The sequence below is a fragment of the Somniosus microcephalus genome, unplaced genomic scaffold, assembly GCF_052327205.1.
Source record: "Somniosus microcephalus isolate GS21.2 unplaced genomic scaffold, FLI_Smic_1.0 scaffold373, whole genome shotgun sequence".
NCBI classification, from domain to species: Eukaryota; Metazoa; Chordata; class Chondrichthyes; order Squaliformes; family Somniosidae; genus Somniosus; species Somniosus microcephalus.
The window spans coordinates 187,864-203,725 of NW_028225560.1; the positions used below are offsets into that span (position 1 = coordinate 187,864).

Here is a 15,862-nt window from a genome sequence, read left to right on the forward strand (position 1 = left end):
TATAATTGAAATGTGAGGGTACACTTTTATTTGCAGAGCGCTCTGGGAGAAGTGCTATGCACCCCTGTGCAACCGCCAAGCTTCTCGTTTAACACTCTAAATGCGTTTACCTTTATACACAAATGAAAGGTTAAGCGGATTAATCACAGGAATGCCTCATGACAGTGTAGCAGTAAAATATTTTAAACAAGGTTCAGCAGAAAAACAATGCTCAGCAGAACTAAGACTTCTTCGGACCTTTCACCGTGAGATATGATAAGCAGAAAATAAAACAATAGCAGACTGTCTGTCCTTGCAAGATAACCGAAGTACAAAACAGGATGCAGCTGGCACTACTCATCCCAGGGTAGCTCAAGGTCCAGTTTTAGCCTGTAACGAATGTCAAGTATCCCGACGAGCTTTGCAAAGTCCTTTAGTACCGACATTTCCTCCAACAAACCCTCCTTTTGGTCCTGGAGCACGATCCTCTTGCTCCAGGCGACCACCAATTTTCTTTCTTCACAGTGTCGATCTTACAACCACTGACTTAAGGGGGAGTCGGCCGGATTAGTTTTGTCCTCCGTTTGCTGTTCTTCAGGCAATAGCTCATCTATCATACTGACTGGCATTAACTGTGTCATTGCCATTTTGCAACAAGTTTTTAAGATGGTTAACAGACAGCATATTGCAACACATATCACGACAATAATGACCAGCACATGCATTATCCAGGGGCCCCATCCCGTTAGTCCTAGCCAGTCCAACCATCCCTGCCCCCGGGATTGGTATGGAGTTTCTTCACTTCATCCCTCATGTGGGCTACTAAGTTTGTGATATTCTCGGGGCTATCTGGGATATAGGTACAACATTCCTGCCCTATCAAGGCACATGTACCCCCCCTGCTCCGCTAACAGGTAGTCTAATGCCATCCGGTTCTGTAAGGCAACCGTTCGTATCGCCGTCATCTCATCACTTATTCATGCCAGTGCCTCCTCGGTGTCATTAGCTACCTTTTCTAACAATGACGCGACAAGCTGGATTTCTTTTATGGCTCTGCCTGTCCCATAAGGAGGGAATAAAATGGCGAAAAACCGTTCGGTTTCTGTAATGTCGCGTTTGGCTCGATAGTGACGGTGGTCAGTTAGGGAGGACAGATGGTAAACATATGGTAGCACATATCCCAAATCACAAGATCCAGTCCAAGACCAGGGGAGCCACAGGTAGGCTCTGTGACCACATATAAAATAGGTCCTATTATATGCGGTTAGATTGTCGCCCAGTGACTTACGAATCCTCCACCTCCATCTGATTTCCTCCCCTTCCCATGGTCCCCCAGTTGTTTTATTGGGGGTTCCGATATGATTTAATTGGAAGAAACCTTGGCCGCAGCCTTCGGTGAGGTTGCATTTTGTTATATTAATTTCTTGGAAACAGTTACTGCGTCCTACTTCTGTGCCTCCGGACAAATTCTTCGTTAAACATATTGGCCCCTCCGGCCTACCAGCCCCTGAAGTATTAGTAATGATTAAGAATGGAGGCTGCCTATTCCGATTATAATTAGGCTGGTACCACCCCTGGAAAATGGTTAGGTCATAACCTGCCGACTTCCATTTGTCTCTGTCACCCTCCTGGTTGTATGAATCTTTATAGTCGCCGCTGACGTTCTGGCGCATGACCCATTCCGCCATCTCTGAGGCATTGAACGGGATGGCTCTCAACGGAATTCCTCCTTTACTATGTGACTACAGACCCAACAGCTGGACTGTCCCTTTTCCTTAGCATACTCATATGACATATATATATAAGTATATATATATAAGTATTTACATGTAATTCCCACTTACGTAGCGGTCTTCCCCCCGGCTACCGTAACAATGCATATTATCGCAACTAAACATATTACGGTCTCCCTCCTCATCTTTTATTAAATACTGTTGTTCTGGTGTTATTTTAATCTTTCTTTGGCCCTCCCGATAACACTCTTGTATTAACACGTTTAAGTAAAAGCACATAAGCACAAATGATGCAATAAGCCACAAAACAAATGCCCACACAGGCACACAGATCAAAGAATCATACATTAATCAGCCGTTATTGATCTGTAAGACAAGTACAAAGGATGTGTCATTAGTAATTTGCTACACACACACACCCTCCTTTTGTTCATTGTATCCCACTAGACTCATCTTCCCTTTGCTGAGGTTCTCTACTGGTATTACCATCCCCGGGATTTTCTTCCTGTATTGATGGTTTGGGCTCGACTGAGCCCGCCCTTTTCTCGTAAACCTTCAGTTGAGTCCAATGTTTCCAAACCCCCTTCCCTCTTATGTCCAGACAGGCACAGGTGTCTCCACTAATTATAACTTCATACGGCCCGCTCCATTTTGGAGCGAAACCTGGTTTTGCAGGCAACATCTTTACCATGACCTTTGTTCCCGCTGGGGGTACCTCGGGGAGCATATTGAGCTGTAACTCCTCATCTCGCTCTCTTTGGTGGTCTCGGACTTCTTTGCGCATCTCTTTTAACTGAGTGCCTAATTCCAAAACGTATCGTCTTAATTTATCTTTTAATGGGCCTACGTCGGCCCCACCTGTTATGATGCCTTCAGGTAATTGCATCGCTCGTCCTGTCATTAGTTCATAAGGGGTCAAACCGGTTGTCCGGTTTCTGGTGGCTCGGAGTTTAGTGATTTCTGGTATCCATCTGTCCTGCAGAAATTTATTAATCCTAAAAATGCTCGTATTCCTCTTTTAGTGGTAGGTTCCGGATGTTGGGATATTGTTTGGATCCTTTCTGAGAGCAGGACTTTTTCATCTGGTGTCAGAATGTGCCCTTAATACGTGACACACTGTGGTAAACCACGTTCACTACCGTATCACTGTTAGTAGTTAGCACTGTTCACCACTGTTCGTTATAACTGTATCACTGACCACTATTGTATCACGGTACGAGGTCGCCTCTTGCCACACTGCTATACCTGGGATGACCACTGCCGACTCCGCCTTGGCTCCACCCACCAGGCCAGGTATAAAGGTGAGCGACTGGCTGGTATTCCTCCTGCTTGGATCGGATCACCCACGAGAGTGGGCTCTGTTATTTAGTCAATAAAAACCTTTAGTCACCTTCGTAACTCTTCGCCTTTTATTGGAGGAATTGATAGGTATATCAATTTTATTGACTAAATTTAATGATGTCCGACAACGAGTCACAACCGGCGGAGGAGCCACCAGCGCAGCTCCCAGGAGCACAGCCACACCAGCCAGCTTGGCTGCGAGCCCTCAGACCGCCGTACCTGGACCTGAACCCACGAGCAGCAAACTCAGCCGCAGACTTTAAACACTGGCTGGTCTGCTTCGAATCATACCTGAGAGAATCCAGCGTCCCTCAGGCATCCAAACTAAGTGTCCTGCAGGCACAACTGAGCCCGAGAGTATACACTCTCATCGAGGACATGACTACCTACGAGACCGCCATCAACCTGCTGAAACAGAAGTACCGGACCCCGGTAAACTACATGTACGCTAGGCACCTCCTAAGATCACGGCCGCAACAGCCAGGAGAATCAGTAGCCGAATTCTCACAGGCGCTATATGCACTCGCCAGGAACTGTGACTTTAAATCGGTGTCGGCAGCCGAAAATACTGAAGATAATATCCGCGACGCATTCCTGAAAGGCCTACGGTCCGAGTACTCACGGCAAAGACTGCTGGAAGCTAAAGACCTCAGCATGGAAAAAGCTGAAGCCCTCGCTATCTCCCTGGAAGTGGCCCACCAAGATCAGGAAGCATTCACCAGGTACTGCTCGCGACCCTGGGACTCGGGCCCGACCCCTACCACAGCACCCTTCCCAGCGCCGCCCCCGGGACCTACCTCTGCGTCGGCGTCCCGGACCCGACCGGCCCCGCCACCCCCGGCACCGGCCCCGACATCGGGCATCCGCGATCGGGCCGCCGGCTGTTTTTTTTGTGGCCAGGAGAAGCACCCGAGGTCGCGCTGCCCAGCCAAGAACTCCATATGTAAAACCTGCCTGAAGAAAGGCCACTTCTCCAAGGCCTGCAGGAGCGGATCCTCAGAGGCCAGCAGTGCCGCATGCGAACTATGGGGGCGGCCATCTTCGTTTAGGGCAACTGAGGCCAGCATCCCCACACATGAGTCATGGGGGCGGCCATCTTTGTTTAGGGCAACTGAGGCCAGCATCCCCACACATGAGTCATGGGGGCGGCCATCTTTGATTAAGGCAACCGACCCCAATAGTGCCTCATGGGGCCCTACCTCGTGGGAGACGCCATTTTACTCACCACGCCCGACCGCCTCGCCCGCAGATGACAACGACTCGCTCAGCTACACACTAGCTTCCGTCACCCTGGACCAAGCCCGCCCGCACCATCTGTCCAAGTCAATGATGGACATCAAAGTGAACGGCCACGCCACGACCTGCCTGTTCGACAGCGGAAGCACGGAGAGCTTCATCCACCCAGACACGGTGAGCCACTACTCCCTCTCTGTCCTACCAACGCGCAGCCGAATCTCGATGGCATCGAGGTCCCACGCCATGGACATCAGCGGCTACTGTGTCGTGACCCTGTCGGTTAAGGGCACGGAGTATAAAAACTTTAAACTCCTCGTCCTCCCCCATCTCTGCGCTGCCGTCCTACTAGGGCTGGACTTCCAATCCCACCTCCAAAGCGTAACCCTAGCATACGGTGGACCCCTCCCCCCACTCACAGTCAACAACCAGCAAACGTTAAACCGCCCACCGCGTAACACCTGCAGCCTCTCCACCCTCAAGGTCCCGCCACCCTCTCTGTTTGCTAACCTTACCCCTGACTGCAAACCCGTCGCTACCAAGAGCAGGCGGTATAGCGCCGGGGACAGAGCCTTCATTAGCTCTGAGGTGCGGCGCCTCCTGAAAGAGGGCATTATCGAGGGGAGCAGCAGCCCCTGGCGTGCCCAGGTCGTAGTCGTAAAGACCGGCGATAAAAACCGCCTGGTCATCGACTACAGCCAGACCATAAACAGATATACCCAGCTGGACGCATACCCCCTCCCCCGCATATCTGACATGGTCAATCAGATTGCACAGTATAAAGTATTCTCGACCATCGACCTGAAGTCGGCCTACCACCAACTCCCTATCCACCCTGAGGACCGCCAGTATACCGCCTTCGAGGCGAATGGGCGCCTATACCACTTCCTTAGGGTCCCCTTCGGTGTCACTAATGGGGTCTCGGTCTTCCAAAGGGAGAGGGACCAGATGGTTGACCAGAACGAACTGCAGGCTACATTCCCCTACCTAGATAACGTCACTATCTGCGGCCGCGACCGGCAGGAACATGACGCGAATCTGGAGAAATTCCTCCGTACGGCCCAACGGCTGAACCTCACCTACAATAAGGAGAAATGCGTGTTTAACACCACGTGCCTTGCCATCCTCGGCTGCGTAGTGGAGAACGGAATCATCGGCCCCGACCCAGAAAGAATGCGCCCCCTCATGGAGCTACCCCTCCCCCACTGCCCTAAAGCACTTAGGAGAACCCTGGGGCTTTTCGCCTACTATGCCCAATGGGTACCCAATTACGCGGACAAAGCCAGACCCCTCCTGAAAGCCACTTCCTTCCCCCTCACGGAGGAGGCGTGCGCGGCCTTCTCCCTCATTAAGGGAGACATAGCCAAGGCCACGATGCACGCAGTGGACGAGTCCATCCCCTTTCAGGTGGAGAGCGACGCATCCGACTTCGCCTTAGCCGCCACCCTAAACCAGGAGGGGAGGCCAGTGGCCTTCTTCTCAAGGACCCTACAGGGCCCCGAGATCCGACATTCGTCGGTCGAGAAAGAGGCCCAGGCGATCGTGGAGGCAGTACGGCGCTGGAGGCACTACCTGGCAGGCAAACGATTTACCCTCCTCACCGACCAGCGTTCGGTGGCTTTCATGTTTAATAACAAGCTGAAGGGCAAAATCAAGAATGACAAGATTTTGAGATGGAGAATCGAGCTCTCCACCTACGATTATGAGATCTTGTACCGGCCAGGCAAGCTGAACGAATCCCCTGATGCCCTTTCACGAATGACATGCGCCAGCGCGCATATCGATAGGCTTCAGACCCTCCACGACCAGCTCTGCCACCCCGGAGTCACCAGACTCTACCATTTCATTAAGGCCCGCAACCTGACCTACTCCATCGAGGAGGTCAGGACCATGACCAGGAACTGCCAGACCTGTGCGGAGTGCAAACCGCACTTCTATAGGCCGGACCGAGCAAGCCTGATCAAGGCCACCCGCCCCTTCGAGCGCCTGAGCATCGACTTTAAGGGGCCCCTCCCGTCCTCTGACCATAATGTGTACTTCCTCAACATCGTTGATGAGTACTCCCGTTTCCCCTTTGCCTTCCCCTGCCCCGACATGACCAGTAGCACGGTCATTAAGTGCCTGAATGCCCTCTTCGCCTTGTTCGGGTTCCCGAACTATATACACAGCGACCGGGGCTCCTCCTTCATGAGCGAGGAACTCCGGCAATTCCTCCTAGAGAGAGGTATTGCAGCAAGCAGGACCACCAGCTACAACCCCAGAGGTAACGGTCAGGTGGAAAGAGAGAACGCGACGGTATGGAAGGCCGTCCTCTTAGCCTTAAAGTCTAAGGGCCTCCCAACCTCCCGCTGGCAAGAAGTCCTCCCGACAGCGCTGCACTCCATCCGGTCATTACTTTGCACGGCCACTAACACCACCCCCCATGAACGAATGTTCGTTTTCCCCAGGAAGTCGACTACGGGAACCACTCTACCAACCTGGCTGACCGCCCCGGGGCCGGTCTGGCTGCGGAAACACGTGAGGACCCATAAAACGGACCCCCTGGTCGAGAGGGTGAACCTCCTGCACGCCAACCCCCAGTACGCCTACGTGGCGTACCCAGACGGGCGGGAGGACACTGTCTCCCTACGAGACCTCGCACCCTCAGCCGATCTGGAAACACCGCCACCACCCCCCCCAACCTCAGTCCAGGTAGACGGCATGCCGGAACCCCACGAGCCCTCGCCGACCACGCAAACACCAGCATCAACACCGGATAAGGCACCAGCACCGGATAAGGCAACACCACCGCTGCGGCGATCGGAGAGGCTTACGAAGCCTCCGGACAGACTGACCTACCAGAATTGGTAGTACACTTCACCCCGCCGGACTTAATTCTAAACAAGGGGTGAATGTGGTAAACCACGTTCACTATCGTATCACTGTTAGTAGTTAGCACTGTTCACCACTGTTCGTTATAACTGTATCACTGACCACTATTGTATCACGGTACGAGGTCACCTCTTGCCACACTGCTATACCTGGGATGACCACTGCCGACTCCGCCTTGGCTCCACCCACCAGGCCAGGTATAAAGGTGAGCGACTGGCTGGTATTCCTCCTGCTTGGATCGGATCACCCACGAGAGTGGGCTCTGTTATTTAGTCAATAAAAACCTTTAGTCACCTTCGTAACTCTTCGCCTTTTATTGGAGGAATTGATAGGTATATCACACACTTTTTGCAAAATTGAATCTTTGCTTTTGATACAACATACCCTTCCCTTGACAAATGGTTCAAAATGAATTTTGTATCTATTTAACAATCCACCGCTGTTGCCGAGACTGAGCTGAAACCAATAATTCCCCCAATCTCACCAACGTTTGAGTGATAATTTCATCATACTCTGATGCTTCATCGTATGGCAATTGTTCAAAAGCTTGTTTCGTAATTAACATATCCTGCTCTACTTTATCCACAGCTACTTTCGCGTCTTTAGCCGATTTCTCAGCCATCGGGTACATTCTCATTTCATAATTCATTGCACATTAGTTGACACACACACGAACCATGCAACTTCAATCACAACTTCTAGCTGCAGTCATGATCGCGAGAGAGAGAGAGAGAGAGAGAAAGCGCGCAGCCTGTGACCTCGAAGAGGGAAGCACAGGCTTTTAAAGGGACAGTACACTGAAGATGAATGAGCACACACTCGGCAGGTTTTTTATTATTCTTAACTACATCTTACACTCTCAATCACTTTCCTTTAATTATCATTCATATCTCATTCATGAGTCCTGGAGAAACTTTACTGTCCAGTACAATATTTAAGATAGAAAACATAGCTCAAACGTTCTCACTTGATCCAAGTTATTAACACTTTTTATTTATCATTATTTTAGAGGATATTTTATTTTCCCAAAAGTAACCCAATATATATATTGCCTGAGTCCATTTCGTCATTTCAAAATTATCCCAAAATCCAAACAGCAGTATTATTGTACCAGCAGGTTTTTATCAATGTTCAATTTCATTTCTATCAATTTATCCTCCATTTCCAATTTCAGAAACAAGTAATTCTCAGGCTAGGTAGCTTACACAGTGTTTTAACATTAGTGACAGAAGTGCTGCAATTAGTTTACAAGGTAACTTCCATATAACAAAAAGAAAGAAGAGACTCCATTGTGACTCTGCTTAGAGCCCAAGGTTAAGTTATCAAATCATAAATTCCTTCTGTCACTGGGGAAATATTAACTTAAAATTAAGAAACTTAAATTATTTAACGTCCAAATATCTTTAAACTTCATACTAAAGTTGGGTTAACTCCTTTGCAGGATTCTAAGAAGGTGGAGCAACACATTATCAAATGCACGCAACTGCGTCAATTCATGTAAATCAAAAAGAACTTTCCCTATCGAAAGACAGTTGTGTTTTCACACTTTAACTAAACATGAACACGGAGGTAATATGGACAAAGACGGGATTTGAGCAAAATTCACAAGCTAAGTATTATTCAATTCGGTCTACACAAATTCACACCAACCAGAATTTCACCGTGGCCACAATGAAAGTCTGGTCTTAATAGGTTAATTAACCTCACAACTCCAATTTATTCCAGATCTTGTAAACATTCAAATTAATTTTTTCTTCCAAGCACATTGGCAACTGTAACTTTAAGGCAGAAGCCCATCTTTTGTAAAACTATGAACAGACAAATAAAACAAAATAGCACACTCTTGCAGAAAACAGTAAATTACGTCATATTAATTTTCTTATTGTCCTTTCTTCAGATGTCTTTCCAAAACACTGTAAAAACATTGAATATAACTGGAGAAAAATTAGTTTTTCACATTTAAACAAATCAAACTGCTTTGGAAGATTTCACCAAAGCAACCACGACTCCAAGGTTAAATCTTAGGCTGAAACTTAATCTTTTGTTAAACAAACTTTTTGTTGTTCTTCTCAGTTTTTACACACCAGCTTAATTTAAATTGTAGTTCAAAGATTTTTTCTCTTGGGGCACAATCTTATTCGCACATTCTTAAAACTTCCAAAATCCAAGACAAGACAAACATTTTTAAGCACTTTTAACACAGAGAAGTGGGTGGAGCTAAAACATACATAACAGAATCTTTCTTTTAAAGACAGACTTTTCAAACAAAAACACTATAACTTCTTAAACATTCATAGTCAGAAAAACAGTCACACTTTAACACACACTTTCACACAAACTGAAATTCCAGCATTTTTTAAGGTTCCTTTCCTCTATCCCAGGGGCACTTGGTCCTAGAGGGACGTACGGGGGAAGTGGTTCATTATTCCATTGTCTGGACCATCCCCCTTGGTACGCTAATGTCCTTTCTTGTTCTTTATTAATGCTTTCCAAAATTTCTATCTTCTTTTTTAGTTCTGCATTTTCCTGATTTTTAGCTTTGATTAATTGTTGCACTTTCTCAACCTGTTCTATTAATCCAGTCAGTTGATGGACCAAGAGTACCCCTACCTTCTTGGTCCTTTCTTTCTTTTGCTTATCTAGCCACTTTCTTTGTGCTTCTAATGTCTGTGATACATCCCATCCGTCCCTCTGCATTTTCTCAATTAACGAACATCTATCTGTCATGTAACTGTAAATGAGGGAGCCCGGAGGCCCCCTCTTAAGGTTCTTACCCGACATCAGTTGCTCCCTAAATCACGGTCTCCGAAACCCCCGTTTTACCTTCAGCGATGGGTGTCGTCACGTGCTCGTGGCAAAGTCTGTCCGGACTCCTTTGCCGAAATTCCCAAGCTCAACCTAAGCCTTCACCTAAGTATTCCTGAGACAAAAACTTAATAAATGCAGACGTTCAAATGTCTAGAACCACATAGTGTTTTCTTACATTCCAATGGCCCACTTACTTTGTTCTTTGGATCACTCGAGCATGTTAGCACTTGATCAGGGTGTTTGAGCACTCGGTGACCCTGCTCGCAGCACCAATTTGTTACCGCTGAGTTGGAGCCTGAACGGACCAAGTGATATACAAGGTCGACGTATACCCAACCTCAGCTTAATAGAGTAATAAGACTCAGATGACTGTGGTATAATTGAAATGTGAGAGTACACTTTTATTTGCAGAGCGCTCTGGGAGAAGTGCTATGCACCCCTGTGCAACCGCCAAGCTTCTCGTTTAACACTCTAAATGCATTTACCTTTATACACAAATTAAAGGTTAAGCGGATTAATCACAGAAATGCCTCATGACAGTGTAGCAGTAAAATATTTTAAACAAGGCTCAGCAGAAAAACAATGCTCAGCAGAACTAAGACTTCTTCGGACCTTTCACCGTGAGATATGATAAGCAGAAAATAAAACAATAGCAGACTGTCTGTCCTTGCAAAATAACCGAAGTACAAAACAGGATGCAGCTGGCACTACTCATCCCAGGGTAGCTCAAGGTCCAGTTTTAGCCTGTAACAAATGTCAAGTATCCCGACGAGCTTTGCAAAGTCCTTTAGTACCAAAATTTCCTCCAACAGTGTTAATTGTAATTAGTTTGATATTTAATTGTTAAATGAGTGTTATGGTACTGGTAATCTAAAAGGGGAGGAATTGTAATGTATATACCTTTAAGGGGGGAACTATCTTTTACAGCTCATGTATACTGCAGTACCGGCAGTGACCACACCTGTCTATAGCACTGAGTAGTAATCTGTACAGATCAGTTCCAATGTGAGCCACGTTGAGTAAACACCTGTTGTACCGTTCTCCTGCAGTCTGTGTCTTATTATACACGGATACATCACAGACGAAACAGAGCAGTTGCATAACCAGCATTCCATTCAGTGTTATCAGGATCTTCCTCCATGTTTATCAAAACATTCCTATGCCTCTTCATAGTATTGACTAGCAGAACTCAACACTGACCAACCCTTCTCTCCGCATACTTCAGGTATCAGTGCTGTATACCGAGAGCCATTAATAAATCGTTTACAGATCATCTCCAGCTTGTCGAGGTAGGACTAGGCCTCTGTCACTTGTCCCATGTGATAATATACCCAGGCATAGTTTCCATAGGTGATGAAGCTCCTTCTTTCAAATTCATGTTCGTGATTCTCCCTCAGAATCTTTTCAGCTTCCTTTAAGTTTTGAATTGCCTCTTCACAGTTGCCTTGCAGAAAGTTTACAAAAGCACAAGATAAAAAAAATCACGGGATTGGGGGTAATATACTGGCATGGGTGGAAGATTGGCTATCTAACAGAAAACAGAGAGTTGGGATAAATGGTTCATTCTCGGGTTGGCAATCAGTAACTAGTGGTGTTCCGCAGGGGTCAGTGCTGGGACCCCAACTCTTTAAAACCTATATTAACGATTTGGAGGATGGGACCAAGTGCAACGTATCCAAGTTTGCCGACGATACAAAGATGGGAGGGAAAGCAGTGAGTGAGGAGGACATAAAAAACCTGCAAAAGGACATAGACAGGCTAAGTGAGTGGGCAGAAATTTGGCAGATGCAATATAATGTTGGAAAGTGTGAGGTTATGCACTTTGGCAGAAAAAATCAAAGAGCAAGTTATTATCTAAATGGAGAGAAACTGCAAAGTGCTACAGTACAAAGTGATCTGGGGGTCCTGGTGCATGAAACACAGAAGGTTAGTATGCAGGTACAGCAGGTGATCAGGAAGGCCAATGGAATCTTGGCTTTTATTGCAAGGGGGATGGAGTATAAAAGCAGGGAAGTCTTGCTTCAGTTATATAGGGTACTGGTGAGGCCACACCTGGAATACTGCGTACAGTTTTGGTTTCCATATTTAAGAAAATATATATTTGCTCTCGAGGCAGTTCAGAGAAGGTTCACTCGGTTGATTCCGGAGATGAGGGAGTTGACTTATGAGGAAAGGTTGAGTAGGTTGGGCCTCTACTCATTGGAATTCAGAAGAATGAGAGGCGATCTTATCGAAACATATAAGATTGTGAGGGGGCTTGATCGGGTGGATGCGGGGAGGATGTTTCCACTGATGGGTGAGACTAGAACTAGTGGGCATAATCTTAGAGTAAGGGGCTGCCCCTTCAAAATCTGAGATGAGGAGAAACTTCTTCACTCAGAGGGTGGTAAATCTATGGAATTTGCTACCTCAGAGAGCTGTGGAAGCTGCGACATTAAATAAATTTAAAACGGAGATGGACAGTTTCCTAGCTGATAAGGGAATTAGGGGTTACGGGGAGCGGGCAGGGAAGTGGACGTGAGTCTAGGTTCGGATCAGCCATGATCCTATTGAATGGCGGAGCAGGCCCGAGGAGCCGTATGGCCTACTCCTGCTCCTACTTCTTATGTTCTTATGTTCATTGTAAGGCATGGCCTGATATTTCACATCAGCCTGTATTAAATCTTGTAATCTATACTTCATGTCGTCCAAGTCAATACTGTCTTTCTGTGGGCCCCACGTGAATTGGCATTGAAGCTGGCCAAGTTTTGCTTTCAAGCAATCCTTCAGTGTGTTGCTGTAAGAGAACAGAATCATCAAAGCCCATCTTATGTGTATCTAACTTACATTTTTAGCTCATATATAATCAATGTAGCAATGCTGGCAAAGTCATAATAGCAGAACAGGGGTGCAGGACAGTGCAAGTGGGCACAGAACACCTGCATTGCAGCCTGACTGTCTGGCATCCCTCAGTTAGGGGGAAACCCATTGGAATCCCGTAATGGTCTTGGAAGCAACAAAAAATGAACATTTGGCACATAAGTGCCAGCAGAAATCCACGATTGCCCCTTAATAGGAACATAGGTAGGAACATAGGAACATGTTCCGTCATTCAATTAGGTCATGGCTGATCTGTATCTCAACTCCATCCACCCACCTTGGTTCTGTAACCCTTAATACCCTTGCCAAACAAAAATCTATCAATCTCAGTTTTGAAATTTTTATTTGGCCTAGCCTCAACATCTTATTGGGGGAGAGAGTTCCAGATTTCCACCAACCTTTGTGTGAAGAAGTGCTTTCTGACATCACCCCTGAATAGCCTAGCTCTAATTTCAAGCTGATGCCCCCTTGTTCTGGACTCCCCCACCAGAGGAAATAGTTTATCTCTGTCTACCCTATCAAATCCTTTAATCATCTTAAACACCTCAATTAGGTCACCCCTTAATCTTCTATATCCAGGGCAATACAAGCCTAGTGTACGTAACCTGTCTTCATAATTTAACCCTTTTAGCCCAGGAATCATTCTAATGAATCAACGCTGCACCCGCTGCAAGACCAATATATCCTTTCTGAGGTGCGGTGCCCAGAACTGAACACACTACTCCAGATGTGGTTTAACCAGAGCTTTATACAACTGTAACATAACACCTACCCTTTGTATTCCAGCCCCATTGAGATCAAGGCAAACAATCCATTAGCCTCTTTCATTATTTACTGTACCTGTCCACTAGATTTAGTGATTTCTGTACATGGTCCCCTAAATCTCTTTGCTCCTCCACAGTTTCTAGCTTGTCACCATTGAGAAAATATCCTGATCTTTCTTAGCTCCAAAGTGGATGAGCTCACATTTCCCCACACTGAAGTCCATCTGCTGCAGTTTTTCCTACTCGCTTAATCTGTCAATGTGTCTTTGGAACTGTCAATCCTATCTGCATTATTTACTGTGCCACCTAACTTAGCGTCAGCAGCAAACCTGGATATACAACTCTCCATTCCTTCATCTAAGTCATTGATAAACACAGTGAAAAGCTGAGGCCCCAGGACAGATCTCTGAGGGCACCACTAATCACATCCTGCCAATTGGAGAACAAACCCATTATCCCAACTCTCTTATATTCTATGCCTCAGCTAATGAAGGCAAGTATCCCATATGCCTTTTTAACCACCTTATCTACCAGTCCTGCTGCCTTCAGGGATCTATGTACATGCACACCAAGGTCCCTCTGATCCTCTGTACTTCCTAGGGTCCTACCATTCATTGTGTATTCCTTGCCTTGTTAGTCCTCCCAAAATGCATCACCTCACACTTTTCAGAGTTAAATTCCATTTGCCGCTGTTCTGCCCATCTCACCAACCCATCTATATCGTCCTGTGGCCTGAGGCTTCCCTCCTCGCTATTTAACACTCCACTAATTTTCGTGTCATCTGCGAACTTACTGATCATACCTCCCACATTCATATATATATCATTAATGTACACTACAAACCTAGCACCGATCTCTGCGGTACACCACTGGACACGGGCTTGCAGTCACAAAAACAACCTTCGAACATCACCCTCTGCCTCCTGTCACTAAGCCAATTTTGGATCGAATATGCCAAGTTGCCCTGGATCCCATGGGCTCTTACCTTCTTGACCAGCCTCCCATGCGAGTCTTTATCAAAAGCCTTACTGAAGTCCATGTAGACCATATCAACTGCACTACCCTCATCCACACACCTAGTCACCCCCTCGAAAAATTCAATCAAATTGGTCAGACATGATCTCCCCCTGACAAAGCCATCCTGACTATCCTTGATTAATCCTTGCCTCTCCAAGTGGAGATTAATTCTGTCCCTCAGAATTTTTCCAATAATTTCCCTGCCACTGATGTTAGGCTCACTGGCCTGTGATTCCCTGGTTTATCCCTACTACCCTTCTGGAATAATGGTACTACGTTAGCTGTTCTCCAGTCCTCTGGCACCGCCCCTGCGGACAGAGTGGTTCTGAAAATTTGTGTCAGAACCCCTGCAATCTCCTCCCTTGCCTCACACAGCAGCCTGGGATACATCTCGTCTGGGCCTGGGGATTTATCCACTTTTAAGCGCGTTAAAGCCGCTAGTACCTCCTCCCTCTCAATACTAATTTGTTCAAGTATATCACAATCCCCCTGCCTGATTTCTATGCTGACATCGTCCTTCTCCATAGGGAACACAGATGCAAAATATTCATTTAAAACCTCACCTACATCTTCTGGCTCTACACACAGTTTGCCACTTTGGTCCCTAATAGGCCCAACTCTTTCCCTGGTTATCCTCTTGCCCTTAATATACTTATAAAACACCTTAGGATTTTCCTTTATTTTGCCCGGCAGTGTTTTTTCATGCCCCCTCTTTGCTCTCCTAATTTCTTTTTTAAGTACCCTTTCTATACTCCTCTCGGGCTTCCACTGTTTTTAATCCTTTTTATCTGCCAAAAGCCTCCCTTATTTCCTCATCCATTCTCGTATATCCCTTGACATCCAGGGTTCTGTAGGATTCACAAAATTCTGGGATCCCCTACTCAATGGATATGTGTCTGGAATTTAAAAAGAGACTGTGTTGGACCTTTTGGAGGAGAAATGTGGGCAGAAATATCTCACTATTAGGCGCCTTTGGACTAAACTAGGGCCTATTGGATTGAGTTTGGACATTTTAAATTGTGTGCTGGGTCTGCACAGGGAAATGAGATCCTTATAGGGCTGCTAACCCACCTCGGAGGCAGGCCGCCAGGGAGACATTAGCAGTCTAATAAAAGCCTACTTACCAGGGACCCAGATACATACATATTTTAATAGTTCTTAAAACGGCTATACAGAAAACCCTGGCATCAGCAAAACACACAATGGACAGTATCAAGACCTGATTACATTCTAACAGCACCATTCAAAAACCCCATC

The 15,862-nt window shown here is 46.5% G+C and overlaps 1 long non-coding RNA gene across 1 annotated transcript; it reads right to left on the reverse strand.

The window, feature by feature from the left end:
* LOC147081790 (uncharacterized) lies at positions 1–11,717 on the reverse strand. The gene is made up of 2 exons (XR_015076446.1): positions 9,932–11,717; positions 1–2,078 (listed from the first exon to the last, which is right to left on the reverse strand). It is a non-coding gene; the product is annotated as an uncharacterized LOC147081790 (long non-coding RNA).
* Between the last annotated feature and the right edge of the window lie 4,145 nt (positions 11,718–15,862).